The sequence below is a fragment of the Chiloscyllium plagiosum genome, unplaced genomic scaffold (genome assembly GCF_037043375.1).
Source record: "Chiloscyllium plagiosum isolate Xiang-an unplaced genomic scaffold, Cpla_swu_hap1 HiC_scaffold_71, whole genome shotgun sequence".
Taxonomy (NCBI): domain Eukaryota; kingdom Metazoa; phylum Chordata; class Chondrichthyes; order Orectolobiformes; family Hemiscylliidae; genus Chiloscyllium; species Chiloscyllium plagiosum.
The window spans coordinates 272,944-287,067 of NW_028270210.1; positions in this window are offsets into that span (position 1 = coordinate 272,944).

Sequence of the window (14,124 nt, forward strand, 5' to 3'; positions counted from 1 at the left end):
AATGATGTCCTTCATAGACGACTTTGGGGGTACATTTGACAGACAGACTCGTTCAGGAATCCGCGGTGCGCTGTGACACCAGCGCATCAGCTTCTTCCCTGTCTTGGAAACGGGCCGCCTGCGCAAGGAATGCAAGTGCGGTACTGCTTTTCGTGGAAGGATCAGAAGGCGGTAACTACACTCTCAAACAGAATGGCATATGATCACAATCAGGTTGGAGAAAAACTTTACAATGCTTTGCACAGTAATTAAATGGAGTTGCATTACATTTCACTACGAGAGCAGATTTGTTCAAGTAAATTCGAAGGCAGGTTTGCAGATGGGAAAGCAAGCAAGAAAACTCCGCTCCTGTCCATGTAAAATGCTGCAGTTGAAGAACAAAGCAGTTTCTGCCCAGTTTCGAACTGGGGACTTTTCGCGCGTAAGGCGAACGTGATGACCACTACACTACAGAAACAAGGCGCAGTCGCTACTGCTAAGGCTCAGTGGCACCCAGCACTGAAAGTTGAAGCCATTTTACCTTTCACCTTTCTGTTTCCAATCGCTCGTTGTCTAATGGGACTTCTTTAATTTTGGCTATGTGGTGAGCATGGACGAGATACACCGAAGTATCTGTTTCCACGCGGTGTGCGCCAATAACATTGTGTTGCTTACACCGGCTGTAAAGGATTACTTTTTAGCGGAGCTTGCCGTCGCAGTCTGTGGCACAATCATTTCGTCTGTTCGACTGCTCACGGGAAAGGTAGCGTTGTAAGACACTGCAGAAACGAACGACTTCCTTACTTTTGCTCCGACTGACCATACTCCGGGAAATTTTCCCAGATTCTCAGTTGAGGATTTTTGCAGCTGCAAGTTACCTCAGAAACCCTGTTAATTCGTAATGTATTGAGCGAATCGCAAAACAGAAAGCATTTAACACGGAACACAAACAAAACTGGCAAACCAAATGCATTTTCAGACACAGCGAGCATGAATGCAAAATGTGAGACAGGCCGGGGGCATGAGTCATAAAGTAATCTCACAACTAACAACAGGGCAATTCCAAACTGCTCTTTCAAACATACTGGAGCCTGAGTGCACCACCACTTCCCAGAAAATGCTGAAAAGAGAGAAAGAAAGAACACAATAAGAATGGGCCATGAAAAAGTGAATTTCACCAATCACAGACTCGATTAGATTACCTTTCCCTTCCGATGTCCGCAGGACGGAAATGAAGGAAATGGGAGAAATTCAATAACATGTGACATCGCAATTCATTGGAACGATTTTCCCATTGGCCATAAAACAAAATAACGACGAGTCGTGCCACCGCAGGATTTTGTTTCACAACAGCAATGAAATCACAGTCGCCATTCGGTTCCAGTAAACGCTCAACTTGCCTGGGACAGCAGAGCTGTTTGCGATTTTCCACGCGGGAGGCGAACACGATCATGACAGCACAGACATCGGAAAAGTCGGCACTTTCCCACACCACAGTTAATTGCCCAGGAAGCAAACCCAATTTTCTTCGGTTTTCAACAGAAATGCAGCAGGAGTCGAAACAGCATTTTAACAAACTGCGTCGTTGGAAGCGATCAGCAGAAATGGCAGCGGTGGGATTCGAACCCACGCCGCTGTCGAGACTGGAGCCTTAATCCAGCGGCTTAGACCGCTCGGCCACACTACCAGCCAGCCGCGCTGCCCCATTTTCTTGCACTTCCAATTGTGCTCCTGCATAACAACCGATGCAAAGCCACGTGAAAAGGGTTCCATGATCCCTCTCCGACTCGCCCAACTGCTGGGATGTGCCCGTCTACAATATCAATTTCGCAGCAGATAATGATAGCCCATCAATCCAGACAACTATCAATGGTAAGCTGAGTCTATCTTCTCAGAATCTTTTCAACTACAAATGTATCTGTGAGTGCGTGAGAACATGCGATCGGTTATGATTTGGTCAAATTACCATGAGCTGCTTGACATTACTGCAATTTCGATTCTTGCTTTGCTAAATGATTTCACCCTTTGATCGAAACAGGACAACTTTCACGTTTACACGGAACATGAAACACACCGGACTACAGGGAAAATGCACAAAGCTGAGCAGGCCGTGTTCCACATCATACCGCACAGCAGAGTTACAGTCACTGTGTCTGTTTTGCAGAATAAGAGTCCCAAAGAATGTTCTCCACCCTAAAACCGGAGGTAGCATTACAATCCGAGAACGACAGATCACATTGTGAGGATGCTCTGACCTCGGAGCCGGTTCGAGATGCCACTTTCCTTGCCTTTTTGCCTTACCCGTGCAATTCGCTGCAGAGATGTTCACACCTGGATATGAGCCACAGGGATATCAACTGAGTCGACGAGAAGCGACTCAATAAATTTTGCTAAACTCCACGGTGCTTATTAGAAATGCAGTTTCTGTTCACATCAATCTAAAAGGCAGTTTCTGAACATAGTAACAGAAGTCAAAAGGTAATTAGCTCACCACACCCCCACTCCGGAAGAGGTGCTAAGTGCCCTTGAGTGCTTTTTTGTTCTCGATGTGAAGAGCTCTCACGCCTGAGTCACCTTCACACGTCTCTGGTTGCTGAGTGAATCACAAAGAAGGAATTTCACCAGAGCTACAACTGCCTCACTTCTCCACTCGCCCTCCCAGTTTACATTTTCCTGCTCGTCAGTGATTTAAAGAAAACCAAATGGATGCGATGTCATTCTGTAGCCTCTCTGTCGATTCCTCCGTTTCAGTTCCAATGTGGTTAGATCTCGGGGCGCACCTTAATACTAGCGACGCTATCAAAGCACAGGTCCAGAGGTTCCTCTGAGAGTGTAATTTCTTTCATTGCTGTTGCTGGTTGAATGAGCCACTAACGTGCGAACTGCTCCAAAACATGATTCAGGACCTCTGGTAACAACTCTCGCACGTTAAATAACGACAGACAGCTTCCAAATGATGTCCTTCATAGACGACTTTGGGGGTACATTTGACAGACAGACTTGTTCAGGAATCCGCGGTGCGCTGTGACACCAGCGCATCAGCTTCTTCCCTGTCTTGGAAACGGGCCGCCTGCGCAAGGAATGCAAGTGCGGTACTGCTTTTCGTGGAAGGATCAGAAGGCGGTAACTACACTCTCAAACAGAATGGCATATGATCACAATCAGGTTGGAGAAAAACTTTACAATGCTTTGCACAGTAATTAAATGGAGTTGCATTACATTTCACTACGAGAGCAGATTTGTTCAAGTAAATTCGAAGGCAGGTTTGCAGATGGGAAAGCAAGCAAGAAAACTCCGCTCCTGTCCATGTAAAATGCTGCAGTTGAAGAACAAAGCAGTTTCTGCCCAGTTTCGAACTGGGGACTTTTCGCGCGTAAGGCGAACGTGATGACCACTACACTACAGAAACAAGGCGCAGTCGCTACTGCTAAGGCTCAGTGGCACCCAGCACTGAAAGTTGAAGCCATTTTACCTTTCACCTTTCTGTTTCCAATCGCTCGTTGTCTAATGGGACTTCTTTAATTTTGGCTATGTGGTGAGCATGGACGAGATACACCGAAGTATCTGTTTCCACGCGGTGTGCGCCAATAACATTGTGTTGCTTACACCGGCTGTAAAGGATTACTTTTTAGCGGAGCTTGCCGTCGCAGTCTGTGGCACAATCATTTCGTCTGTTCGACTGCTCACGGGAAAGGTAGCGTTGTAAGACACTGCAGAAACGAACGACTTCCTTACTTTTGCTCCGACTGACCATACTCCGGGAAATTTTCCCAGATTCTCAGTTGAGGATTTTTGCAGCTGCAAGTTACCTCAGAAACCCTGTTAATTCGTAATGTATTGAGCGAATCGCAAAACAGAAAGCATTTAACACGGAACACAAACAAAACTGGCAAACCAAATGCATTTTCAGACACAGCGAGCATGAATGCAAAATGTGAGACAGGCCGGGGGCATGAGTCATAAAGTAATCTCACAACTAACAACAGGGCAATTCCAAACTGCTCTTTCAAACATACTGGAGCCTGAGTGCACCACCACTTCCCAGAAAATGCTGAAAAGAGAGAAAGAAAGAACACAATAAGAATGGGCCATGAAAAAGTGAATTTCACCAATCACAGACTCGATTAGATTACCTTTCCCTTCCGATGTCCGCAGGACGGAAATGAAGGAAATGGGAGAAATTCAATAACATGTGACATCGCAATTCATTGGAACGATTTTCCCATTGGCCATAAAACAAAATAACGACGAGTCGTGCCACCGCAGGATTTTGTTTCACAACAGCAATGAAATCACAGTCGCCATTCGGTTCCAGTAAACGCTCAACTTGCCTGGGACAGCAGAGCTGTTTGCGATTTTCCACGCGGGAGGCGAACACGATCATGACAGCACAGACATCGGAAAAGTCGGCACTTTCCCACACCACAGTTAATTGCCCAGGAAGCAAACCCAATTTTCTTCGGTTTTCAACAGAAATGCAGCAGGAGTCGAAACAGCATTTTAACAAACTGCGTCGTTGGAAGCGATCAGCAGAAATGGCAGCGGTGGGATTCGAACCCACGCCGCTGTCGAGACTGGAGCCTTAATCCAGCGGCTTAGACCGCTCGGCCACACTACCAGCCAGCCGCGCTGCCCCATTTTCTTGCACTTCCAATTGTGCTCCTGCATAACAACCGATGCAAAGCCACGTGAAAAGGGTTCCATGATCCCTCTCCGACTCGCCCAACTGCTGGGATGTGCCCGTCTACAATATCAATTTCGCAGCAGATAATGATAGCCCATCAATCCAGACAACTATCAATGGTAAGCTGAGTCTATCTTCTCAGAATCTTTTCAACTACAAATGTATCTGTGAGTGCGTGAGAACATGCGATCGGTTATGATTTGGTCAAATTACCATGAGCTGCTTGACATTACTGCAATTTCGATTCTTGCTTTGCTAAATGATTTCACCCTTTGATCGAAACAGGACAACTTTCACGTTTACACGGAACATGAAACACACCGGACTACAGGGAAAATGCACAAAGCTGAGCAGGCCGTGTTCCACATCATACCGCACAGCAGAGTTACAGTCACTGTGTCTGTTTTGCAGAATAAGAGTCCCAAAGAATGTTCTCCACCCTAAAACCGGAGGTAGCATTACAATCCGAGAACGACAGATCACATTGTGAGGATGCTCTGACCTCGGAGCCGGTTCGAGATGCCACTTTCCTTGCCTTTTTGCCTTACCCGTGCAATTCGCTGCAGAGATGTTCACACCTGGATATGAGCCACAGGGATACCAACTGAGTCGACGAGAAGCGACTCAATAAATTTTGCTAAACTCCACGGTGCTTATTAGAAATGCAGTTTCTGTTCACATCAATCTAAAAGGCAGTTTCTGAACATAGTAACAGAAGTCAAAAGGTAATTAGCTCACCACACCCCCACTCCGGAAGAGGTGCTAAGTGCCCTTGAGTGCTTTTTTGTTCTCGATGTGAAGAGCTCTCACGCCTGAGTCACCTTCACACGTCTCTGGTTGCTGAGTGAATCACAAAGAAGGAATTTCACCAGAGCTACAACTGCCTCACTTCTCCACTCGCCCTCCCAGTTTACATTTTCCTGCTCGTCAGTGATTTAAAGAAAACCAAATGGATGCGATGTCATTCTGTAGCCTCTCTGTCGATTCCTCCGTTTCAGTTCCAATGTGGTTAGATCTCGGGGCGCACCTTAATACTAGCGACGCTATCAAAGCACAGGTCCAGAGGTTCCTCTGAGAGTGTAATTTCTTTCATTGCTGTTGCTGGTTGAATGAGCCACTAACGTGCGAACTGCTCCAAAACATGATTCAGGACCTCTGGTAACAACTCTCGCACGTTAAATAACGACAGACAGCTTCCAAATGATGTCCTTCATAGACGACTTTGGGGGTACATTTGACAGACAGACTTGTTCAGGAATCCGCGGTGCGCTGTGACACCAGCGCATCAGCTTCTTCCCTGTCTTGGAAACGGGCCGCCTGCGCAAGGAATGCAAGTGCGGTACTGCTTTTCGTGGAAGGATCAGAAGGCGGTAACTACACTCTCAAACAGAATGGCATATGATCACAATCAGGTTGGAGAAAAACTTTACAATGCTTTGCACAGTAATTAAATGGAGTTGCATTACATTTCACTACGAGAGCAGATTTGTTCAAGTAAATTCGAAGGCAGGTTTGCAGATGGGAAAGCAAGCAAGAAAACTCCGCTCCTGTCCATGTAAAATGCTGCAGTTGAAGAACAAAGCAGTTTCTGCCCAGTTTCGAACTGGGGACTTTTCGCGCGTAAGGCGAACGTGATGACCACTACACTACAGAAACAAGGCGCAGTCGCTACTGCTAAGGCTCAGTGGCACCCAGCACTGAAAGTTGAAGCCATTTTACCTTTCACCTTTCTGTTTCCAATCGCTCGTTGTTTAATGGGACTTCTTTAATTTTGGCTATGTGGTGAGCATGGACGAGATACACCGAAGTATCTGTTTCCACGCGGTGTGCGCCAATAACATTGTGTTGCTTACACCGGCTGTAAAGGATTACTTTTTAGCGGAGCTTGCCGTCGCAGTCTGTGGCACAATCATTTCGTCTGTTCGACTGCTCACGGGAAAGGTAGCGTTGTAAGACACTGCAGAAACGAACGACTTCCTTACTTTTGCTCCGACTGACCATACTCCGGGAAATTTTCCCAGATTCTCAGTTGAGGATTTTTGCAGCTGCAAGTTACCTCAGAAACCCTGTTAATTCGTAAGGTATTGAGCGAATCGCAAAACAGAAAGCATTTAACACGGAACACAAACAAAACTGGCAAACCAAATGCATTTTCAGACACAGCGAGCATGAATGCAAAATGTGAGACAGGCCGGGGGCATGAGTCATAAAGTAATCTCACAACTAACAACAGGGCAATTCCAAACTGCTCTTTCAAACATACTGGAGCCTGAGTGCACCACCACTTCCCAGACAATGCTGAAAAGAGAGAAAGAAAGAACAGAATAAGAATGGGCCATGAAAAAGTGAATTTCACCAATCACAGACTCGATTAGATTACCTTTCCCTTCCGATGTCCGCAGGACGGAAATGAAGGAAATGGGAGAAATTCAATAACATGTGACATCGCAATTCATTGGAACGATTTTCCCATTGGCCATAAAACAAAATAACGACGAGTCGTGCCACCGCAGGACTTTGTTTCACAACAGCAATGAAATAACAGTCGCCATTCGGTTCCAGTAAACGCTCAACTTGCCTGGGACAGCAGAGCTGTTTGCGATTTTCCACGCGGGAGGCGAACACGATCATGACAGCACAGACATCGGAAAAGTCGGCACTTTCCCACACCACAGTTAATTGCCCAGGAAGCAAACCCAATTTTCTTCGGTTTTCAACAGAAATGCAGCAGGAGTCGAAACAGCATTTTAACAAACTGCGTCGTTGGAAACGATCAGCAGAAATGGCAGCGGTGGGATTCGAACCCACGCCTCTGTCGAGACTGGAGCCTTAATCCAGCGGCTTAGACCGCTCGGCCACACTACCAGCCAGCCGCGCTGCCCCATTTTCTTGCACTTCCAATTGTGCTCCTGCATAACAACCGATGCAAATCCACGTGAAAAGGGTTCCATGATCCCTCTCCGACTCGCACAACTGCTGGGATGTGCCCGTCTACAATATCAATTTCGCAGCAGATAATGATAGCCCATCAATCCAGACAACTATCAATGGTAAGCTGAGTCTATCTTCTCAGAATCTTTTCAACTACAAATGTATCTGTGAGTGCGTGAGAACATGCGATCGGTTATGATTTGGTCAAATTACCATGAGCTGCTTGACATTACTGCAATTTCGATTCTTGCTTTGCTAAATGATTTCACCCTTTGATCGAAACAGGACAACTTTCACGTTTACACGGAACATGAAACACACCGGACTACAGGGAAAATGCACAAAGCTGAGCAGGCCGTGTTCCACATCATACCGCACAGCAGAGTTACAGTCACTGTGTCTGTTTTGCAGAATAAGAGTCCCAAAGAATGTTCTCCACCCTAAAACCGGAGGTAGCATTACAATCCGAGAACGACAGATCACATTGTGAGGATGCTCTGACCTCGGAGCCGGTTCGAGATGCCACTTTCCTTGCCTTTTTGCCTTACCCGTGCAATTCGCTGCAGAGATGTTCACACCTGGATATGAGCCACAGGGATACCAACTGAGTCGACGAGAAGCGACTCAATAAATTTTGCTAAACTCCACGGTGCTTATTAGAAATGCAGTTTCTGTTCACATCAATCTAAAAGGCAGTTTCTGAACATAGTAACAGAAGTCAAAAGGTAATTAGCTCACCACACCCCCACTCCGGAAGAGGTGCTAAGTGCCCTTGAGTGCTTTTTTGTTCTCGATGTGAAGAGCTCTCACGCCTGAGTCACCTTCACACGTCTCTGGTTGCTGAGTGAATCACAAAGAAGGAATTTCACCAGAGCTACAACTGCCTCACTTCTCCACTCGCCCTCCCAGTTTACATTTTCCTGCTCGTCAGTGATTTAAAGAAAACCAAATGGATGCGATGTCATTCTGTAGCCTCTCTGTCGATTCCTCCGTTTCAGTTCCAATGTGGTTAGATCTCGGGGCGCACCTTAATACTAGCGACGCTATCAAAGCACAGGTCCAGAGGTTCCTCTGAGAGTGTAATTTCTTTCATTGCTGTTGCTGGTTGAATGAGCCACTAACGTGCGAACTGCTCCAAAACATGATTCAGGACCTCTGGTAACAACTCTCGCACGTTAAATAACGACAGACAGCTTCCAAATGATGTCCTTCATAGACGACTTTGGGGGTACATTTGACAGACAGACTTGTTCAGGAATCCGCGGTGCGCTGTGACACCAGCGCATCAGCTTCTTCCCTGTCTTGGAAACGGGCCGCCTGCGCAAGGAATGCAAGTGCGGTACTGCTTTTCGTGGAAGGATCAGAAGGCGGTAACTACACTCTCAAACAGAATGGCATATGATCACAATCAGGTTGGAGAAAAACTTTACAATGCTTTGCACAGTAATTAAATGGAGTTGCATTACATTTCACTACGAGAGCAGATTTGTTCAAGTAAATTCGAAGGCAGGTTTGCAGATGGGAAAGCAAGCAAGAAAACTCCGCTCCTGTCCATGTAAAATGCTGCAGTTGAAGAACAAAGCAGTTTCTGCCCAGTTTCGAACTGGGGACTTTTCGCGCGTAAGGCGAACGTGATGACCACTACACTACAGAAACAAGGCGCAGTCGCTACTGCTAAGGCTCAGTGGCACCCAGCACTGAAAGTTGAAGCCATTTTACCTTTCACCTTTCTGTTTCCAATCGCTCGTTGTCTAATGGGACTTCTTTAATTTTGGCTATGTGGTGAGCATGGACGAGATACACCGAAGTATCTGTTTCCACGCGGTGTGCGCCAATAACATTGTGTTGCTTACACCGGCTGTAAAGGATTACTTTTTAGCGGAGCTTGCCGTCGCAGTCTGTGGCACAATCATTTCGTCTGTTCGACTGCTCACGGGAAAGGTAGCGTTGTAAGACACTGCAGAAACGAACGACTTCCTTACTTTTGCTCCGACTGACCATACTCCGGGAAATTTTCCCAGATTCTCAGTTGAGGATTTTTGCAGCTGCAAGTTACCTCAGAAACCCTGTTAATTCGTAAGGTATTGAGCGAATCGCAAAACAGAAAGCATTTAACACGGAATACAAACAAAACTGGCAAACCAAATGCATTTTCAGACACAGCGAGCATGAATGCAAAATGTGAGACAGGCCGGGGGCATGAGTCATAAAGTAATCTCACAACTAACAACAGGGCAATTCCAAACTGCTCTTTCAAACATACTGGAGCCTGAGTGCACCACCACTTCCCAGACAATGCTGAAAAGAGAGAAAGAAAGAACACAATAAGAATGGGCCATGAAAAAGTGAATTTCACCAATCACAGACTCGATTAGATTACCTTTCCCTTCCGATGTCCGCAGGACGGAAATGAAGGAAATGGGAGAAATTCAATAACATGTGACATCGCAATTCATTGGAACGATTTTCCCATTGGCCATAAAACAAAATAACGACGAGTCGTGCCACCGCAGGACTTTGTTTCACAACAGCAATGAAATCACAGTCGCCATTCGGTTCCAGTAAACGCTCAACTTGCCTGGGACAGCAGAGCTGTTTGCGATTTTCCACGCGGGAGGCGAACACGATCATGACAGCACAGACATCGGAAAAGTCGGCACTTTCCCACACCACAGTTAATTGCCCAGGAAGCAAACCCAATTTTCTTCGGTTTTAAACAGAAATGCAGCAGGAGTCGAAACAGCATTTTAACAAACTGCGTCGTTGGAAACGATCAGCAGAAATGGCAGCGGTGGGATTCGAACCCACGCCTCTGTCGAGACTGGAGCCTTAATCCAGCGGCTTAGACCGCTCGGCCACACTACCAGCCCGTCGCGCTGCCCCATTTTCTTGCACTTCCAATTGTGCTCCTGCATAACAACCGATGCAAAGCCACGTGAAAAGGGTTCCATGATCCCTCTCCGACTCGCACAACTGCTGGGATGTGCCCGTCTACAATATCAATTTCGCAGCAGATAATGATAGCCCATCAATCCAGACAACTATCAATGGTAAGCTGAGTCTATCTTCTCAGAATCTTTTCAACTACAAATGTATCTGTGAGTGCGTGAGAACATGCGATCGGTTATGATTTGGTCAAATTACCATGAGCTGCTTGACATTACTGCAATTTCGATTCTTGCTTTGCTAAATGATTTCACCCTTTGATCGAAACAGGACAACTTTCACGTTTACACGGAACATGAAACACACCGGACTACAGGGAAAATGCACAAAGCTGAGCAGGCCGTGTTCCACATCATACCGCACAGCAGAGTTACAGTCACTGTGTCTGTTTTGCAGAATAAGAGTCCCAAAGAATGTTCTCCACCCTAAAACCGGAGGTAGCATTACAATCCGAGAACGACAGATCACATTGTGAGGATGCTCTGACCTCGGAGCCGGTTCGAGATGCCACTTTCCTTGCCTTTTTGCCTTACCCGTGCAATTCGCTGCAGAGATGTTCACACCTGGATATGAGCCACAGGGATACCAACTGAGTCGACGAGAAGCGACTCAATAAATTTTGCTAAACTCCACGGTGCTTATTAGAAATGCAGTTTCTGTTCACATCAATCTAAAAGGCAGTTTCTGAACATAGTAACAGAAGTCAAAAGGTAATTAGCTCACCACACCCCCACTCCGGAAGAGGTGCTAAGTGCCCTTGAGTGCTTTTTTGTTCTCGATGTGAAGAGCTCTCACGCCTGAGTCACCTTCACACGTCTCTGGTTGCTGAGTGAATCACAAAGAAGGAATTTCACCAGAGCTACAACTGCCTCACTTCTCCACTCGCCCTCCCAGTTTACATTTTCCTGCTCGTCAGTGATTTAAAGAAAACCAAATGGATGCGATGTCATTCTGTAGCCTCTCTGTCGATTCCTCCGTTTCAGTTCCAATGTGGTTAGATCTCGGGGCGCACCTTAATACTAGCGACGCTATCAAAGCACAGGTCCAGAGGTTCCTCTGAGAGTGTAATTTCTTTCATTGCTGTTGCTGGTTGAATGAGCCACTAACGTGCGAACTGCTCCAAAACATGATTCAGGACCTCTGGTAACAACTCTCGCACGTTAAATAACGACAGACAGCTTCCAAATGATGTCCTTCATAGACGACTTTGGGGGTACATTTGACAGACAGACTTGTTCAGGAATCCGCGGTGCGCTGTGACACCAGCGCATCAGCTTCTTCCCTGTCTTGGAAACGGGCCGCCTGCGCAAGGAATGCAAGTGCGGTACTGCTTTTCGTGGAAGGATCAGAAGGCGGTAACTACACTCTCAAACAGAATGGCATATGATCACAATCAGGTTGGAGAAAAACTTTACAATGCTTTGCACAGTAATTAAATGGAGTTGCATTACATTTCACTACGAGAGCAGATTTGTTCAAGTAAATTCGAAGGCAGGTTTGCAGATGGGAAAGCAAGCAAGAAAACTCCGCTCCTGTCCATGTAAAATGCTGCAGTTGAAGAACAAAGCAGTTTCTGCCCAGTTTCGAACTGGGGACTTTTCGCGCGTAAGGCGAACGTGATGACCACTACACTACAGAAACAAGGCGCAGTCGCTACTGCTAAGGCTCAGTGGCACCCAGCACTGAAAGTTGAAGCCATTTTACCTTTCACCTTTCTGTTTCCAATCGCTCGTTGTCTAATGGGACTTCTTTAATTTTGGCTATGTGGTGAGCATGGACGAGATACACCGAAGTATCTGTTTCCACGCGGTGTGCGCCAATAACATTGTGTTGCTTACACCGGCTGTAAAGGATTACTTTTTAGCGGAGCTTGCCGTCGCAGTCTGTGGCACAATCATTTCGTCTGTTCGACTGCTCACGGGAAAGGTAGCGTTGTAAGACACTGCAGAAACGAACGACTTCCTTACTTTTGCTCCGACTGACCATACTCCGGGAAATTTTCCCAGATTCTCAGTTGAGGATTTTTGCAGCTGCAAGTTACCTCAGAAACCCTGTTAATTCGTAAGGTATTGAGCGAATCGCAAAACAGAAAGCATTTAACACGGAACACAAACAAAACTGGCAAACCAAATGCATTTTCAGACACAGCGAGCATGAATGCAAAATGTGAGACAGGCCGGGGGCATGAGTCATAAAGTAATCTCACAACTAACAACAGGGCAATTCCAAACTGCTCTTTCAAACATACTGGAGCCTGAGTGCACCACCACTTCCCAGACAATGCTGAAAAGAGAGAAAGAAAGAACACAATAAGAATGGGCCATGAAAAAGTGAATTTCACCAATCACAGACTCGATTAGATTACCTTTCCCTTCCGATGTCCGCAGGACGGAAATGAAGGAAATGGGAGAAATTCAATAACATGTGACATCGCAATTCATTGGAACGATTTTCCCATTGGCCATAAAACAAAATAACGACGAGTCGTGCCACCGCAGGACTTTGTTTCACAACAGCAATGAAATCACAGTCGCCATTCGGTTCCAGTAAACGCTCAACTTGCCTGGGACAGCAGAGCTGTTTGCGATTTTCCACGCGGGAGGCGAACACGATCATGACAGCACAGACATCGGAAAAGTCGGCACTTTCCCACACCACAGTTAATTGCCCAGGAAGCAAACCCAATTTTCTTCGGTTTTAAACAGAAATGCAGCAGGAGTCGAAACAGCATTTTAACAAACTGCGTCGTTGGAAACGATCAGCAGAAATGGCAGCGGTGGGATTCGAACCCACGCCTCTGTCGAGACTGGAGCCTTAATCCAGCGGCTTAGACCGCTCGGCCACACTACCAGCCCGTCGCGCTGCCCCATTTTCTTGCACTTCCAATTGTGCTCCTGCATAACAACCGATGCAAAGCCACGTGAAAAGGGTTCCATGATCCCTCTCCGACTCGCACAACTACTGGGATGTGCCCGTCTACAATATCAATTTCGCAGCAGATAATGATAGCCCATCAATCCAGACAACTATCAATGGTAAGCTGAGTCTATCTTCTCAGAATCTTTTCAACTACAAATGTATCTGTGAGTGCGTGAGAACATGCGATCGGTTATGATTTGGTCAAATTACCATGAGCTGCTTGACATTACTGCAATTTCGATTCTTGCTTTGCTAAATGATTTCACCCTTTGATCGAAACAGGACAACTTTCACGTTTACACGGAACATGAAACACACCGGACTACAGGGAAAATGCACAAAGCTGAGCAGGCCGTGTTCCACATCATACCGCACAGCAGAGTTACAGTCACTGTGTCTGTTTTGCAGAATAAGAGTCCCAAAGAATGTTCTCCACCCTAAAACCGGAGGTAGCATTACAATCCGAGAACGACAGATCACATTGTGAGGATGCTCTGACCTCGGAGCCGGTTCGAGATGCCACTTTCCTTGCCTTTTTGCCTTACCCGTGCAATTCGCTGCAGAGATGTTCACACCTGGATATGAGCCACAGGGATACCAACTGAGTCGACGAGAAGCGACTCAATAAATTTTGCTAAACTCCACGGTGCTTATTAGAAATGCAG